We start from the raw sequence: 19,281 nt of genomic DNA on the forward strand, positions 1-19,281 counted from the left end.
GCGGGACTTGGTGCAAGTTAGGCCACGGGCAGCCGAATTTTGGATCGCCTCTAGTTTACGTAGGGTAGAATTTGGGAGGTCAGCCAGAAGTGCATTGGAATAGTCAAGTCTAGAGATAACAAAGACATGGATGAGGGCTTCAGCAGCGGATGAACTGAGGCAAGGGCTGAGGCAGGCAATGTTACGGAGGTGGAAATAGGCAGTCTTAGTTATGCTGCGGATATGTGGTCGAAAGCTAATTTCAGGGTCAAATACGACACCAAGATTGCGAACAGTCTGGTTCAGCCTCAAACAGAAGTTGGGGAGAGGAATGGAGTTAGTGGCAGGGACCGAAAACAATAGCTTTGATCTTCCCAATATTCAATTGGAGAAAATTTCTGCTCATCCAGAACTTAATATCAGACAAGCACTTTGACAATTTAGAGACTATGGAGGGGTCGAGAGAAATAGTATTGAGGTAGAGCTGGGTTTCACCAGCATACATGTGGAAACTGATGCGGTGTTTGCGGATGATGTCGCCAAGGGGCAACATGTAGATGAGAAATAGGAGGGGATCAAGGATAGACCCTTGGGGGACACCACACATAACGATGCGGGCATGGGAAGAGAAGCCGTTGCAGGTGATTCTCTGGCTACGGTTAGATAGGTAAGAATGGAACTAGGCAAGTGCAGTCCCACCCAGCTGGATGATGGTGGAGAGGCATTGGAGAAGGATAGAGTGGTCAACCATGCAGACAAGTCAAGAAGGACAAGTCTCTTATGAGGAACTTTATTAAATGTCTTTTGGAAGTCCATATAAACAACATCCACAGACATTCCTCTGTCCACTATAGTCTTCAAAACATTCAATCTGGTTTGTCAGGCATAACCTACCTTTTACAAATCCAAGCTGGCTCTCTCTGATCAACTGAACATGTTACGTAAAATATGGGCAATAAAGCACACAACTCGCTAAGATGCCCTGGAAGTGACAAGTGCTCCAGTGCGCAAGGAAATGAAGACATGGCTCTACTGAATAATCATTGCCTCTGACCAAAAAAATTGTCGCTAACATAACATTACACTGACAGCTATTTCCAGGCTCAAAGTTTCACACATTGGTTGTAGTGTAAGTGCCATATTAACACTAACAAATCAATCTTTTTAGTTCATTTAGTGATTTCTGTTTCCATATCTGAGAGCTGAATATACATACATTCAAAAAGAGTATTTTCTATTGAAACAGCCTCAAGTCATCTCATGAAATAAATAGCAAATGGCCTGCAGAAATGAGACAGCATCTTGATTTATGGATCTATTATATGATATTTATAGAGCTTTTTTAATGTCTTTTTATGTGAGGCTGAAGTTTTAAGTGCTTCAGTATAACCTTGATTAGATCAAAGAGAAAGGATGTTTGATTTAGAGTAATGGAATAAGCAGCAAGGCAATACTGACAACATCTGAAATGTATTCAGCATTATGTAATCCATAAATTTGCAATAACTACACACAAAGAAAGAACGTGCTTCAGTGAATGGACAAGGTGCATATATGTAAGACACCAGCAAGGTTGGAAACTTTTTAAAACTAGAAGTAATGCTTAGGTGATGTCCTTAGCTTGGGTTTTAGAAGTCAGTAGATTATAAAAAGAAAATTAAAAATATGTAAAGGACGGTACGATAAGTCTTGAGCTTAATACATCGAGGGTACAGAGGGCAAGTAGTGTGTGTAAGACAGTGTACAGCTTTGAAGGAACAACAGAGGAGAATTCAACGCAACAAGAAAGAATTGATCAGGTAGAGAGAGGCAATAAAATGTTGTAATTGAAAGAGGTTTGATGCTAGAGGTGAGAGAAAGATCACTTATTGCACAACAAGCTTTACACGCAATAACCCCAAAATTACCTGATTTCTGCCATAACTATGGCAGGGGACCAGCATAATTCCCAGAAAAACAATGTTATGGTGGGAAACTGGGGGAGCCCCAGCAGGTTTTCAGGGCCAATGGGTAGAACTTTCCATCCATTGACATTAGTGCCTCTTTAAAAGTACATCATGTAACTCATCCAAAACTTGCAATGCCTATTAGTGTCAGCACTTCAAATCATCGAATTATAGAATCATAGAATGATACAGTCATTCAAGTATATATCTAACTCCCTTTTGAAAGTTACTATTGAATCGTCTTCCAACACTCTTTCAGGCAGTTCATTCCAGATCATAATGGCCCTGAAATTCCGGCCTCGCCGGATCCATACGGAATACGCACGGACCTGGTGAGGCCTCACTAAAGCCGTTTTTTGGTATGCGATATGCATGCACCGAAAACTGGCTTTTCTAATCTGTCAAAATTTGTCTTGACAAATCTTTCGCATCCCCGGGAGAAGGACATGTGTGCTGGCGAGATTGGGCTATTTTCCCAACTCATGCCCAGCAAATGTCCTTCAAACTCTTACACTTGATAAAAGCAAGCGCATAGCCTACTTTTACCAGTGTAAGAATTTTAAAACATATAAAAATAAAATTCAAATACACATTTTTATAGTAAAAGCCCTGTCCACTAAGGTAAGATTATTTTAAACCCTATTAAAACACATAAAAAAAAATCCCCAACGTATTTTTTTCTAAAACATTTAATTAACTTTATTTTCAATTAATTTTAACTATGTGTGGTTTTATTATTTATTATGATGTGTTTGGGTGTTTTAGGGGGTTATTCTCATTGATAGTAATGGGAACTCGTAAAATCGGAGTTCCCATTACTATCAATGAGAATAATGTACCGTGATTGGTTGTCCAAGCCCACGTGACTCCAGCTTCTCCGTCCATATCTAGAAGACGTGGACGCGCTGCGAAGCGCGTGGCGAGAAGGCCTCCGACTGGAATCCAAGGCGCCTCAGGGACCACCAGATACATTCGTAGAGAAATTTTGGGTCGGAGTTGTTCGTCCGAAGGAAGCCTCCGAGCGGAATTTCAGGGCCAATAACTCGCTCCGTAAAGAAAGATTTTCCTCATCTGCCCCTGGTTCTTTTGCTAATTATCTGAAACCTGTGTTCTCAGGTCATCGACCCTCCTTCCAGTGGAAACAGTTTCTCCTTATTAACTCTATCAAAACCCTTTGTGGACAGGGATCGATTACATTTGTAGACAGCCTTCACCCACTTACTGGTGTTTCACAGTTGATTCAATGTAAATCCAGAACTAAAATTCCTCTCTTCTGAGCCTCCTGTTAGCACCTCCAGGGGACATTAACGAGGTGCAAAAAATTGTTTTCGCCCTGGGGAGGCGGGTGGTGCAGGAATTAGCTCCACTCTCTGTGAGGGGCTGTAACCACTATTTGTGTCTGGACTGGCATTTCTGCACCAGGTGCAGGAGGTCCTGTCTCCCCTCAGTTACCGCCCCCCACCCCCCCCCCCCAAAACAGGCCTTAACCCCATTTCAACCCCTTTGTTTTCTCTTTGCTATGGTGAAGACTATCTAATCATAACAACATAGTGCCCTTTCCCTTTCAGATGCTGATGGGCCTATTGCTTGTGTCCAGCATTGGCCGTTTGCCTTGATTTAAAGAGTCATTGGGGATGAAAGTAGTTTTTGCAAAAGCATGAAACGGGCTTTTCAATGGAAAGGGAAATTGACCGCAGCTGGCTGCTGATTCGCTATCATGCTTTAGCCAAAGACCAATTTCGCCCCCATTCTTACCTGCTTAAATTAAGGTTTTACACCCGGTTTGAACACACGTTTCTACACAATGATGTCATCACACCTCCAATTTCTGCAACTAAATACTAATAACTTTTATTTATAATTAAATTGTTTTTAAAATGCATCAAGCGAGAACTGTAAACTGTTCTGCAACGATAATTATGGTACAATTTCTACCACAGACCATTTGTTACTTGTTGCCAAAAATGGCCTCTTAACAGGAATGAGCTTCTTGAAAAAGTTCTTAGCAAACCTTCCTCTGTATGTTTCCAAAGACACATCACAGTGACATAAATCATATTAAAATCCCTCATAAATTCAACAAGATCTGATTTTATCATAATTGTTCTACTGAGCTTTGTTTCTTTCAAAATACAAAAAAAAAATGACTGTTTCGAGGAGACACTGCCTCTTTGACAGATACCAGCTTTGCTGACTAACCACCTGAATGGAATGACTGTAACTCTCTGTTCTGTAAATTAATTCAAATCCACTTGCACAGAAGACAGATCCAATATGCCACTAATGTGCCTGTCAAAAATAATTGCCCTTTTGTACAGCCCCATTAACGTCTCTGGGGGGCGCTAATGGGGCACAACGAGGTTATCGCCCATGGGAAGGGGTTGACAGCGCCTCCGGGGAATTTACCCTGGAGGTTTGGGGGACGTTGTGTGGTTGACGCCCCGCCCCGTGATTTGTGTCCCGGGCTGGCACACGCACAGCGATGACATCATCGCCATGCACACCAACCCCTCACCGCCACATGCCGGCCCCTTTGTGCCCGGGGTGGGGGCGAAATTTCCCAGTGGGCGGCAAGGATGGCGCCAGCCAATGTCACCACCACCAGGGGAAGCAGTTTGCGCCGTGGTCCGCCATATTTTTCTATCAGCCGATTCCATTATGGTTGCCGGGCTGTTGGCCCGTTCGAGGGTGTCTCTGGCGGCTGCCAAAGGGACTACAGAGTGTGCAGCAGCCCTCCCCTTTAATTGAAGAGGAGGGGCATCCTGCTGTGTCAGTGTTAGGTGGAGCATCCGCGTAGTGTTGACGTTGCCGGCGGGGCACTGAGCTCCAGAGCGCGGCGCTGAACTCAGTGGCATGCTACCAGCCCAGGAGCACCCCTCCAAGGACGTCAAATGCCTCCAATAGCACTTTGCCTCCATTGATGGGGCGGAAGGGACGAATTCCACGCCAGGGGCAGAACTTCCGGGCCGGGTGATAAATGTCCCGGCCCTGGAAGGTTACCGCCTCCAAACGGAGCACAGGGCAATTTTCCCCCCAAAGTCTTGTACTGATTTAAAGATATTATTAAACCCTTAACCTCCACCAGTTCTTTTTCTCTATGTGTGAGGTATTAGATCATATTTCATAACGTACCTTAATAACATGGGCAAGATACCATCAGGGATGCAATGGTTAGGAAGTGTGCCTGACTGATAAACTAGCGCAACTTGTAGCTGTCACTATTTTCTGTAAAACATCAAAGAGAAGAAGAATGTTAATGTGCAGCCTATTAATAATTGATGATGATGATTAATGGAGATAAGATGATCTTTACTCCCTGAATTTGTTGAAGCTCTATAACCACCAGATATATCATGCTGTTCATAGACTAGTAGTCTGTGTGACTTGATGGTGACTCAGTATAATGCTAAATACCAAGACTGTAAAACAGCACCTGTTTTCTATTTTCATTTGTTTAAAACCTTTACCATGGAAGCTTAAATATGTCTTGATATTCAAGAATGATTATGTCATGCGATTTTCGATCAACAGACAAACTGGCATTTTCACTGCCTCCAGGATGTTTTAACCAAAGTTGTGATACTTCCGCTCCATATGGTAAGTGTAGAAATGTTAGGAGTTGTCATGGAACGCTGGGGCATAACGAATCTCATCCTTTAAGAATGATTGGCATCAACAATGTGGAAATATAAAGACATGTGGGGATACATTGAATTTCGTCACGCCTGTTTGTGCGGTAAAAAACGAGCATGGGGGAACGGATTTCTGTCGCGATCTTTCGTGCCTGATCTCCCCTGGAGGTGCGTTGGCTGCCAAATTGGAATCCGTGAATTCCCAAGTGTCCAGCGGCCTGATTGGCATCCACAGCTTGCTGGTTTTATGAGACCTAAGACCCAATTTCGAGCAGGCATGTGGCCCACATCTTCAGACGCTTATTCACATCACTACACCCATTTGATGCCAGTTTCTAACGCTACTCAAATTTCTGGACTAAACTGGTCCAATGTAAGTCAAGGCCTAATTCTAAAAGTAAAACCATATGTCTTTGAATTGAATACAACATTTATTCTCATTTATTAGCTTGACTATAAACCTAGTTTTCCTCAGTCTAGGATGAGTCTCATATTTAATTCATATTCAATATCCTTGAAATGAAAATTCAGGAATAGTGACCTTGGATTTTCAAACTACATTTTTATGGAGACTTTGGGCAGCAGAGCAGGAATATAATATCGTACACATACACAGGGGGTGGCAAACTGGCCATCTCTGTTAATATTAATACCACAATTCTGCAGTGATGTTGACATAGTTAACCTGTTAAGGATATTGTAATGATGAATAACGGCATGCTATTCAGAATGTTCTGGAAACAAGGCAACCAGGCAAAATGGCCTTCTGAAGGGGGCAAACTTTTACTAGAGGAAGGTAAATGGAGGAATTACCTTCTCTAGCATCGGAGTCGCTGTAGTGGGAGCTGAAGAGTTACATTTATTTTTCTTTGTTCCATTTGGGCCTCAGGAAGAGAATCAAGGTGCCACCTCATCTTAGAAGGGCAGATCGGGTTGGGCTGTGATGAACACCACTGATGCGCCTTCAAAGGCAGTCTATTCCCAATATACAAATTACCCTACCCAAAGGTTTTGGGATGTGGTCTCCAGCCTGGAGCCACACTGGTGTCAGAAGATTGGAATTTTGGGACCAATGGGGCTGAAATTGGTGAAGGCCCCCGTCCAAGTGCTGCCCAAAGGACCGCCGATGGCCGCCGAGATACTTGACATTATTCTGGGTGGGGTTTTCGGTAAAAAGGTCCTTGAAAGGGCGGTCGGCGGCAAAAGAGGGACTAATGCCATCAAAATTGGCAGCAGCGGGCGGGAGCGGGCAGGAGCTCTCCTTCTCGGTGGCAAAGGCGCATGCCGCCCAAGAGCTGCTGAGGATGGAGTCGGGCCTATGGAGGGTCGAAGAGCTGGAAATAAAAAGCATTAAAAAAAAACATCGGAAGACCTTCAGGAGACCTCATCAAGGTAAGTCGCTGTAAAGAAAACATTTTAAAATTGTTTACTAACCTTATTTTTCAGATCTTTATACTCACCGTCGGGGATAGACCAGCCTCCTCGCAGCGGTCCACCTCCGTTCTGGTGCCGACTCCCGCCGACTCCTGCCCGCACTAATCTAACATCTCGGTGGGCACGAGGTCAGTTGCGCCACTTGGCCATCCACTGACGTCAGCAGGCGGTTCCCGGCGGTTCTCCCCTCCCGCCCGCTCCAGACCAAATGGAAACTGGCACCGGGCACAACTCGAGGAGGAATGTTGGCGGCAGTGGGCGGTAAGGCCATCAATTTTGGCCCCAATGTGTTTGATGCACGAGTTAACGGAGGGCTGATATGATGTTCATTATTCAATGACTATGCTTAAAATAAAAAATAAAAACTATAGAATCATAAAACCTTAAATATTCAAACACAAACTGTCTTATCAGATTTAGATCTGGCATACACGTTTAATGGTCATTTGTTGTTGGTGGGTTTTGATACTGATCAGAATAATGCTTGGCCTCTTCCTCTGTCGGAACTGAAGGGATTGCCTTCTGGTGTACTCTATGGCCAAGTACACCAGCAGAGGGGCGGCCTTCATTCCCTGTGTTCGCTGGACTTGAATCCAGGTCCCAGGATCTGTCAGAGTGAGGAGGCCATATCCATCTTGGTGACAAAGAAGTCCTTGAGCTCCTCACACTCACTCTTCCAGGTGAGATTGGAGGGAATGGGGAGAAAATAAAAATATGATTGAGAAAAACAAATGATACTTTTGCAACATATTTGTGACTTGTGAAACTCCTAAAGATGTGACTCATAGTATTTATCATATCGAGGCTTAACATTGATTTTCACCACAGCGATTGGTTTGCTGAAATTGTGGGTGAGTGGGACTTCAAAGTAATATCATGACGGAATGCATGCTGATTCTGAAGGAGTTATTTGGATCTGAACTACGGGTGAAATGCTGGCTATTTTTACCTAACTGACCAGTATGGTCTCATTTCACGGAGTCATCACATTTGTCAAAGATTATGTTGTTCAGTCATTGGACAGTTTTTACTGATCCAAGTGGCTGCACTTGAACAGCCGAATGAAAATTGGCATTGTATATGTACTATTCTCAGCAACTGTCAAACATGCACAAATATCAAAGGTAGTAAACAGCCTGTCACTGGGAATGAGGAACTGGAGCTGCCGCTGTTATTTAATAACTCGCAGTTATTTAAGTAAGTTATTTATCACTTTACCACAAACATAAATTTGCCTTTCACTTGTGCCAACCAAGCCAAAGTTTGTTTTCATTATTTTATGGTCTTTCAGTTGCCAGGGGAAAAAAAACTATTGATGCAAACAGATCTGAAACTGAGCACTTTCCTTGTAAACGAGACAGGGCTTACTCATCATCTCTTAGTCCAAGGGTAGTGGTCCGTGCTGATACATTTCATCACAGACCGTTCCATGGTTATTTAAAAGAAGTTCTGTTTAAGCATGTTTGTGTGGGTTGTGTCCAAAGCAAAGTGGAGCTGTTCTGTCCTTTTCTACACATTTAACTGTCACGAAGACAGTCACGAAGATGAAGGGCTAGAAAATGGCCTTGTTTGTGCCCCCCCCCCCCCCCCAATTAGCACCTCCGGGAGACGATAACAGGGTGCTAACGGCTCCGTGCATGAGCGCAGCGAGAGTACCGACCCTGCTAAATTTCACCCTCTCAGAGTTTTTGCTGGACACACTAGGGGAGAAATTGAGTGCCCCGTCTGGGGCGATAATTTTCGCGGTAGCGGTGCAGCACTGCCCAATGTCGAGAGCAGAGCTGCCGGGAACAAAGGTTCCTTCCCTCCCTTAAAGGAAAGGGCCATTGCTGCAGGCTCTGCATTTCAACAATGTCCCTCGTTGCTGACAGCAGCCGCGATCCGTGACAATCAGCCCTAAGCACTCTAACAGAGTGTAGGGCTGATGAATCACGGCACATCAAGATTTTCAAGACACAACCTAAGGGATGAAAAAAAATGTTTATGAACACGAGTGGCCTCACCTTTAATTACCGCTCCCCAAGAGGCCGGCTTCCTGTACAACACCTCCTGCAGCTGTCAGTGTTGTTGCTCAGCAGAGGACAGAGCTGGAGTTCGGTTCCAGGGCACTGTGCAGCATGATGACGTCATGATCTCTGCGCACAGGAGATTCTGGCGCTAGGGATTACCGCCACCGCAGACCTCCAGGGGAATTAAGCGGGCACCGGTACTCTCGCTGCGCCCAAGCGCAGAGCCGATAGTGACCCATTATCGTCCCCCCCATAGGCGCTTAATGGAGGTGGAATTGAGGCCAAATTCTAGCCCATTTTATCTGCAGTATGCAAGTATCACTCTAATGTTCAGGGTTTCCATGTTAAAAAGTCAAATTTTACTTTTGTAATGAATATGATTTTTTCCATTTACAATGAAGAGATGATGGAGATGATTGTCCCTACATTGAGTTGCTGTAGATTTACACCAAGTGGTCACGCCAAAATCCCCTCAGAGCCTGATTCCTCATCAGTTCCACTGCAGAAGTGAATAATTTTACAGATAATCTCAGCAATTAACAACTGGAAACAGCGGTTTGAGGAACTTTGGTGACATGTAACCATAGCCATGGCAAGGTTATAAACCAACAAAGATTAAATCTTCTGCAATATGAATTCAACAAAGTGGCTTCAGCATTTCTCCTGGCTCAGTTGTATGTACCCTCATCTCTGAGTCAAAAGATTGTGGGATCAAGTCCCACTCCAGAGCTTTAAGCCACAAAATCCAGGCTGACAATCCAATGCAGTAATGAGGGAGTGCTGCACTGTCAGAGATGCCACCTTTCAGATGAACCGTTAAACCGAGGCCCGGTCTGCTATCTCTGGTAGACGCAAAAGATCCCACGGCACTATTTTAAAGATGAACAGGGGAGTTATCCCCAATATCCTGGCCAATATTTATCCCTCAAGCAACATCACTAAAAAACTGATTACCCAATCATTAATACACTGATGTTACTGGGATCTTGCTGTGCGCAAATTGGCTGCCATGTTCCCGACGTTAAAACAGCGACTACACTTCAAAATATTTAATTGGCTGTAAGCTATTTGGGACAGCCTGAGTTTGTGAAAGGCAGGATATAAATGCAAGCCTTTCTTTCTTTTTTTAATCTAATGTCATATGAAAAGTAAGATTAAATATGATAAATTTATAGTGGTGGATGCAAATAGCACTGTAATGCCATATTAAAAGTATCATTCTAAGTGTACAGTTTTAGCACTGTTCACTGTCTTGCAAGACACTGCACCAATGACAGCACTTCCACTTCAAATATGTAAATGTACATCCAGCAGACTGTGGTAACTGACTATTCCCGAAGGTTGCGTGCAGACTGGCATTGGTCTGCTCAGAGGAATGTAACCTAATAAAACACACCAGGAGGGGATTTCAATAAGGTGGGAAGGAATAAGACTGATCTGTTTCCTGTGTTTTTCCCTTGCTCTTCTGAGAGTAATGTTATTGTTATGTTATGTACCAACACTCTGAAAACGATCTTGCCCAGTGTGCAGCCATTTTAAGAGAATGCCTCACAAATTGCACACAAGAATGTAAATTTTCTGATATCAGAGCCAAAATGGTGGGATTGGAGCATGGTGAGTTTTAATTCTTGTCAACTTCCCACTGGGCCAACCTCCCAGAATTCTCTGCAGTTGGTTTTAATTAATCGTTCAGAGTAAACTCACCAATGGTGGTTGGGGAGGGGAGAGCTGGAAAATTGTGCATAAATTAAAGGACTACAGGTACAATGTCTCCAAATTCAGCAACCTCGCGACCGAGACCATGCCGATTTTTGGATTTTTCCGGATTTCGGACCTCGCTGTTGGCGCTCCTCGCCGCCAGCAGATCCTCCGATCCTCAGCGCCTGCCAATTCTCACCGTCCGCAGCCCCCCGGCGCTGCATTTTTTACCGTTTTTTACCAGTTTCTCGATTCTCATCGATTCTCATTGATTCTCGCTGCCCGCAGCCCCCCGGTGCTGCATTTTTTACCGATTTTTACCGGATTGGAGATGCCCGATGGTTGGCCCGCCACCATCTTGACCGCCTCCTCCACTACAGGTACAACGTCTCAAATCCGAAAACATAGCGGCGAAGTAGATAACCGGTCCGGCCCATTGGTTTTGGACAATAATTCTGGATTTTATTTTACTGAATATCAAATGGGATTTTCTCAAAAATGTCCGATTTCTGGACAACCAGATTTGAGATGTTACACTTGTAATACAAAAATTTTATGTACGTGGCCACAAAAATGGCAAAAAAATCATTGTAGTCTTTACTAAGACTAAATAGTTCATATTTATCTTTTAACTTTAACAAAGGCTGTATGGAATGACACAAAACAGCTGGCAAAAAACAATGGTAGCTAAACTGAATGTGGAGACTGGAATCAAAGGCACAATTTCACCTACTGAGGCAAGCCCAGTGCAGAGGAGCTGGGTGGCGATTTGCGATCCCGCTCTGGCTCCATCTCAATCTGTATTTGACATTGATTGGGCTGCTTAAGCCCACCCTGCGAGGTTCCTGGCCAATTAAAAGGAAGCAGGTCTGATGAAGCGTCATCAGCCGGTTTCCTTAAAGGGACCATGTCCACATTAATTTTGACAGTTGTGCTTTCAGTGTTCAGCAGCATTGAGGTGCTGCAAACACTGACATGTACCCAGGTTCTCCCATGACTCTCTCCATATGCACGGAGGGAAGTTCTCTTCCCTTACAATGGGCGGAAGAGACATCCCCAGGACACCAATGCAACCTGGTTGCACATTGCACAGGGGGGCACAAGCAGGGATGTTGTCAGGAGGACCAGGCTGCAGTGTCACAAACCTTTCAATGATCTCAGTAGATCACGAAACATTACTGCAAAGACACACTCAACCTCATCCTGCTGTGCCACTCATCATATCCCCATCACTCTGCCTTCCCTACCCTACTCCTGCACATCCTTACTCACACCAACTTACCTTGCACATCAACCCATACCTCCCTATCTTCATTATCACATCCCCATCTCACAAGCCAGCTCTCACACTCAGCCCCATCCTAGTGCAATCATACCAACGAACAACACACTAAGGTAGGCACTTGGGTGTTATAGCCAATGTTCATGTAAAGTTTCTGTTAATGTGTTGTCAAACATTGAAATCTTTATTTTTAACACTTTGCAAAGGCTCAGAAATTATAAGCCTTATATCCCCTGTTGCATACCACAATGGTATCTCGCACATAAAAATAGGGCAAAATGATTCTGCTGGTCAGGGATCGTGTTATCCCATTCCTAGGTCTGGGTCCCCTTCTCACTTAGTGCCACAGAGAAAAACACACAACGATACAAACATCACGCACAGTTAGCATCATGCAGTGAACTCTGTGTAGAGCTGTGTTTGGAGCCAACATTCTAACATTTGTCTTTCATTTATCATTGCCAGGATAGAAGAACAGAACTAAAGCACTGACAGGACAAGGCTGATAGTAACTGTTTTAAGTTCCCCCTATCATTAAAGAAAAAATATTCGGTAAAATGATGGAACTAAAGGTGGACATGTTCCTTGGATCTGATAGCCTGCATCCTAGGGCCTTAAAATAAGTGACTGCAGAGATAGTGGATGCATTGGGTGCAATCTACCAAAATTCCCTGAAGTCTGGAGAGGATCCAGCAGATTGGCAAACTGCAAAAGTAACACCCCGATTTAAAAAAGGAGGGAGATAGAGAGCAGGAAAGTATGGACCAGTTAGCCTAACATCTGTCATTGGGAAAATGCTGGAGTCCATTATTAAGGGAGCAGTAGCAGGACATTTGGAAAATCATAATGCAGTCAAGCAAAGTCAGCATGGTTTTATGAAAGGGAAATCATGTTTGACAAATTTGATGGAATTCTTTGAGGATGTAATGAGTAGGGTGGATAAGGGGGAACCAGTGGATGTGATGTATTTGGATTTCCAGAAGGCATTTGATAAGGTGACACAGAAGGTTACTGCACAAAATAAAAGTTCATGGGTTTGGGGGTAATATATTAGCATGGATAGAGGATTGGCTAACAAACAGAAAACAGAGAGCCAGGATAAATGGGTCATTTTCCGGTTGGTAAACAGTAACTAGTGGGGTGCCACAGGGATCAGTGCTGGGGCCTCAACTATTTACAAACGATATTAATGACTTGGATGAAGGGACCGGGTGTAATGTAGCCAAGTTTGCTGAAGATACAAAGATGGGTAGGAAAACAAGTTATGAGGAGGACACAAAGAATCTGCAAAGAGATATAGATAGGCTAAGTGAGTGGGCAAATGTTTGGCAGATGGAGTATAATATGGGAAAATGTTGAGATTATCCACTTTGGCAGAAAAAATGAAAAAGCTAATTATTACTTAAATGGAGAGATATTTCAAAATGCTGCAGTATAGAGAGACCTGGGGATCCTTGTGCATGAAACACAAAATGTTAGTATGCCGGTACAGCAATTCATTGGAGTTTAGAAGAATGAGAGGTGATCTTATTAAAACATATAAGATACTGAGGGGCTCGACAAGGTAGATTCAGAGAGGATGTTTCCACTCAACTCATGGGGGAAATCTAGAACTCGGGGGCATAATTTAAAAATAAGGAGTCGCCCATTTAGAACTAAGATGAGGAGGAATTTCTTCTCTCAAAGGGTCATAAATCTGTGGAATTCTCTGCCCCAAAGAACTGTGGAGGCTGAATCATTGAATAAATTTAAGGTGGGGATAGACATGGAAGTGGAGCTGAGCTCAAGATCAGATCAGCCATGATCGTATTAAATGGCGGAACAGGCTTGAGGGGCCAAATGGCCTACTCCTGCTCCTATTTCTTATGTTCTTAAGACAACACCTTACAGCACCTTGAATCCCTCTCACCAATATTTCCAGATACACACACTCCAAAAGATGCCGTTAATGAGCTTGAGGAGGTAGCATCGGGTGGCCGACAGTGGGAAACCAAATGGGGGAAACCAAATGGTTGTGGCAGAAGAGGAGCAGGAAGCTGTTGCAAGATGGCCACATGGCTGCCATCAACGACCCTGCAAGGTTTGGGAGGTGTAGCATTCCAGTGACATTGGGCAAATGGGTCATGCTGCCATTCAATGGAAAAAGAGATGGCAGTATGGCCATACTATTTAAAATATCTTGCCACAACCTGCAGACATGATCTATTATAATGCCTGCTCATCTCCCTGGCGTTCCTTCTTTCACCCTGTACCACTGCAACCATGAAGTAATGCAGTTCGGGGGGCTTTGAAAATAACCCTGATCATTAACTTTAAACCACCCTGCCAACCGGCAGGGGACTCTATAGCATACAGTTAGCAGCTTCTCGGCCTTTTGGCTAAGATCATGCGTAACTGACCTGACAGGGGAGTAACCATGACCCCAAAGTGGTTCTCCCTGGATCAGGAAGGTGGTTCTCCTATGCTTTTTGGAAATAGGAGGTGGGTGGGGTGGATTGACCCATCCACCTCCACGGAGGTGTGTGGGGGGCCTGACCCATCCACCTCCATGGCACGAACCTGGTATTGCAGTACTTCCAGGAACGGTGCAGTGGCTCTCGGCCTTTTGGCTAAGAGCATTGGCGCAGAGTGATCCTTGATGTGTGCAAGGTGACCTCTGGCTTTTGTGATTTGACAAAGAATTGGAAAGATTGGTTACGAATAAAAAAAAAATACAGTTAGCAGCTTGTTGCTCCCTCAGTCGGGGTGCGCATTGTATTAGAAGAGGCCCCTTTTCAAACCACTTACTATTTTCTCATTCAGCTGAATTATAAGTTCTTCAATTACAGCAGACTTCCTGATAATTTTGCAGACAGTAATGAGTTTTTCTGCCCACATACACATTCTGGACCTGTTCTGGTGCCAATAAAACAGAGCGAAGGAAAAACCAACACCAAAAAAATGTAAAACAAAAAAAGCGAAGAAAGATTAACATGATAAAGCATTTTCAAAACTAGCAGTAAAAACACATTGCAAAAGACAACATTAAAATGTCATTAAAAATGCCTGTGTCCCTTTATGAGTTGCTTTGTTCATGTAGCGTCGCTTTGCGTCCAGTCAAGGCGGGCATTACAAACTCCAAGAACTCACAGGTGATCAGATTTATATTCATTATTCCCTTATTTCAATATTAAAATTAAGCTCCCACACAAAGGGCAGGATTTTACCAATCACAGCGGGCGACGTCCATGCGGGTCCCAACCCCGCAGTTGTTTCAATCCCGGCCTCCAAAATGATTTTAAACTCATTGGACTAAGCCCACCCTGTGAGGTTCCCGGCCAATTAAAAGGAAGCAGGTCTGATGGCATCATTTGATGACATGTCATCAGCCGGTTTCTTTAAAGGGGCCATAGCCACAGTTTAACAGTTGTTCTGTCAGTGTTCTGCACCCATGACTCACTCCTGATGCTGATAGAGGGAGTCAGAGCACACAGGGAGGTCCACTACCCTTCCAATGGGCAGAAGTGACTTTCCCAGGACACCAAAGCAGCCTGGTTGCACATTGCCCAGGAGGGCACAAGCAGGGATGTCATCAGGAGGACCAGGCTGCAGTGGCGCAAACCTTTCAATGATCCCATTAGATCACAATATATTACTGCAAAGCCACAATCAACCTTATGCTGTGGCACTCATCACAACCCCATCGCTCTGCCTTCCCTACCCTACTCCTGCGCATCCTTACTCACACCAACTTACCTTGCACCTCCATCTATCCCCCTCTGTTTATCTACATTATCACATCCCCATCTCACTAGCCACCCCTCACACTCACCCTCATCCTTATCCAATCATACTAACTAATAACACACATGGGTAAGCACTTGGGTCAATAGCCAATGTTCATGTAAAGTTTCTGTAATGTGTTGTCAAAGATTGAAATCTTTATTTTCAAAACGTTCCCTTCTTGGACAGATTTGTGTGCACCTTTGGAAGTGGCTTAGTGAGTTGCAGTGAATGATGAAACATAACGGTACCCCCAACCCACCCCAAATGGTGATGAGTGTGAAAGGAATGACTTGGGCATTGCAGGGATGCTTTATGGTGCTGGTGTGGGGTGGTGCCAACCTGACGCATCATGTGGCAGCCAGGGGGGTGGGGGGGGAAGTGTCAAGTGAAGTAAATCTGGCCATGGTGAGGCCATCGCTGGCGTCCCGGGCAACAATGTGGTTGGGTGCTGATGCCCTGTGTCCTGTGCAGCATCAGGTGACTGCGGAGAAAGTTAGTGTTGTTGGTAGTGATGCTGGTGTGCCTGGTGATGTCGGTGTTGCGGCTGATCATGGTTTACAGCCAATGAAGTACTTTTGGAGTGCAGTCACTGTTGTAACGTAGGAAACGCGGCAGCCAATTTGTGTACAAGCAAGCTCCCACAAACAGCAATGTGATAATGACCAGATAATCTGTTTTTTTTTGGTTATGTTGATTGCGAGATAAATATTGGCCAGGCTACCGGGGATAACTCCCCTGCTGTTCTTTGAAATAGTGCCATGGGATCTTTTATGTCCACTTGAGAGAACAGATGGAGCCTTGGTTTAATGTCTCATCCGAAAGATGGCGTCTCTGACAGTGCAGTGCTCTCTCAGCACTGCACTGGAGCGTCAGCCTAGAATTTTTTGTGCTCAAGTCCCTGGTGTGCAGCAACAACCCTCTGACTCAGAGGAGAGCGTGCTACCTACTGAGCCACAGCTGACACTGAGGACCAAGATGAGATTTTTTCAAGGAAGCTGGAACAGATGAAAACTGAAATTGAGATGACAGAAGCAATCTGTAAATGGTGAGAGAGATTGCTTCAAGGAGGTGACAGTGGATAGAGGGTTTACTTCAAATACATCGAAACTGCATAAAGCTCAAATGTGTTTTCTAAATCCTGAAGTCTCCAGCTTCTAACATTGGAATGTGAAAAGCTGTGAAATGGTAGTTTTTATACCACTTTTGCAACTGTCACCTATTCACAGCAATGGAGAGTCATTGAGAACCCGACACACCTGACGTGATGCCTGAGTGACGGGAACCTCCTGAAAAAGTTTTTAAAAAGTTAAGTAACTGATAACATTATTTTTAAATACCTTTAAATAACCTCTTAATAATGTTAATTGACTGGCTCGCCACTTGATGTCAGATCTGTGAAGCGAAGACAGGCCAGGCTCTTTAGAAACTTACAAGGACGCGGGTTCAGAGCACGATACCGCTCCGCTCTCAATCTTTTAGATTTTGACAGCGGACGCCCCCTCCGAAACCGTACTCTGAGTGCCGGCAAAATCCTGGCCAAAGTATGCAAGAGCATTTTGCTGAGTTGTTCATCCCAATCGGGATACCGCAAGCAATGTGATTCCAATTGGGACCTGTCAGAATTGGTTGAGGAAAACAGGTTTTGGTGAAGCCTTGGAAGATACTGGGACCTTCAAGTCTCCTTCAGCTATTTCTGTAGCATCCAGCAAGACCTCTGACTGGGTGCAGTTCAGTCAGTAATGAAAGGCAAATAAGTACTTACTCCATCTTATAGGAATTCACCTTTCCAAAAATAGGTGGGTGTTTCTGCCGAGTGCAGAAATGATGGGGGTAGAAATTGGGCTATTTTCCGGATGTAAAACAGTTGCAGTTAGACAAATTTCAGGTTCCAACATCCTGAGCCAAAAGGACTCCAGAAACATCTGAACCAGCATTCTGTTGGGCCATTTTTCAGGCATCCAGGGCAGCCGCCTAAAACAAACATTAAGCCCCTTGTATATGCTAATGAGAGGCTTAATATCTATTTTAGGACCCCTCTGCCAAATAGTGTTATCCTGAGCAGAGCAGGCGTCAAGCTTTCACCACAGGTTTTCTGGCCTAGGCAGCAGCCGCTACTAAAAATATAAATGTCATTTTTTTTCATTGATGTGGAGCCAGGAAGAGCAGGAGTGCAATTGTCGCCCTCCCACTGTCCTCCCCCCTACATCCCGTCCCGATCCCCATGACTTGATTGAGAGCCCTGTGGCAGTGCGACAGGCACTGGCAGCTCGCCACAATTACATCGATGAGGTCTGTGGAGGGTATTTTGTCGCAACCCTCGGGGGGCCTTCATCTTCAGGCACAGGAACCAGTCCCTGCACCTATTTGCTGCTTCAAAACTGGCCTAAACTAATTTCTCGGATATTGACAACAATTGGTTCAACACTAATTTGACATAACCAATCCCAGCTACATTTACTGCTTCTACCTGTACAAATGCCACCTGAAAACCAGGTGCTAAGCAGAGGAAAATCCAAGCTTCTCCCTCTCAGTCTTCTAGCAGTACAGTAGCTAAGCCGACCTGTGTGAGAACACCACCGCAGGTCGGGTCTATAAATAGAGTTGGAGCGCCAGGCCCTGGAACATCGTGGCGGAGGTGCGGCGAATGAGGGTACGGGGCCTAGAAAAGCCGAGGGCCCAGGGGCAGCACGGGCCTGCCCACACTGCGATATATGTGCGTACTAGGTTCGTGCAACACAGCAGGTCTGTGGTTAATCCTTGCCTGGTTAATCCTTACCACTGGATAAAGGCCTAGCTCTGTCAAGCTCGTGCGGTGGCTGATGTGCAACGGTCACCACACGTTAAAAAAATTCACGCACAGGCCTTCAGGACTGGAACATCGGGTCCTTCATTGAAACATCTGTGAACTCGTGGAAGCAAGTCATCCTCGTTCAAGGGACCGCCTATGATGATGATGAGCTAAGGAAAGCTATAAAGAGCATTCCAGTAACTGAAAATGTTACAGATGGTCAGCACAGTGCTTGCTTAATTGTAGTTATTTGATATGATTTATGTAGGTTTATTTGCTGTATATGTGCTGTATTATTTTAATAATGGAAGAGAACAACCAGGATGAATGAGGGGATGGGAGGGATTGGATTATAAATAGTGATTATGTAAATTGGGCTTGATCTCACTGGAAAAGAGATTGTCGAGAGGTGATATGATTGCTGATTTTAGGATTCTAAAGGGACTAGATAATGTGGACCTTAACAAGCCTCGTTCAGAACTATAAAACTGGAGGACAATCGCTTCAATGAGGGATAAACTCAAAACTAATCTGCCAAAACAATATTTCAGTGCGTGAGTGGTCAATCTATTGAACACTCCGTAGGGAGGTGGTAGAATCAGTTAGTATTGATTCATTCAAATGAAAATGAGATAGATTTCTTTTAAAAAATAACATTTTAGGATTTGAGTATAAAAATCTATGGGCTAGATTTTACACTTTTGGGCATATCACCCCAAAATGGGCGTTATTTACGGCGTGGGTGGTA

The 19,281-nt window shown here is 44.4% G+C and overlaps 1 pseudogene; it reads left to right on the forward strand.

The window, feature by feature from the left end:
• The first annotated feature begins 14,338 nt into the window (after positions 1–14,338).
• LOC139266455 (U2 spliceosomal RNA) lies at positions 14,339–14,572 on the forward strand (annotated as a pseudogene).
• The last annotated feature ends 4,709 nt before the right edge of the window (positions 14,573–19,281 follow it).

This window comes from Pristiophorus japonicus, chromosome 6 (assembly GCF_044704955.1).
Source record: "Pristiophorus japonicus isolate sPriJap1 chromosome 6, sPriJap1.hap1, whole genome shotgun sequence".
NCBI lineage: Eukaryota > Metazoa > Chordata > Chondrichthyes > Pristiophoridae > Pristiophorus > Pristiophorus japonicus.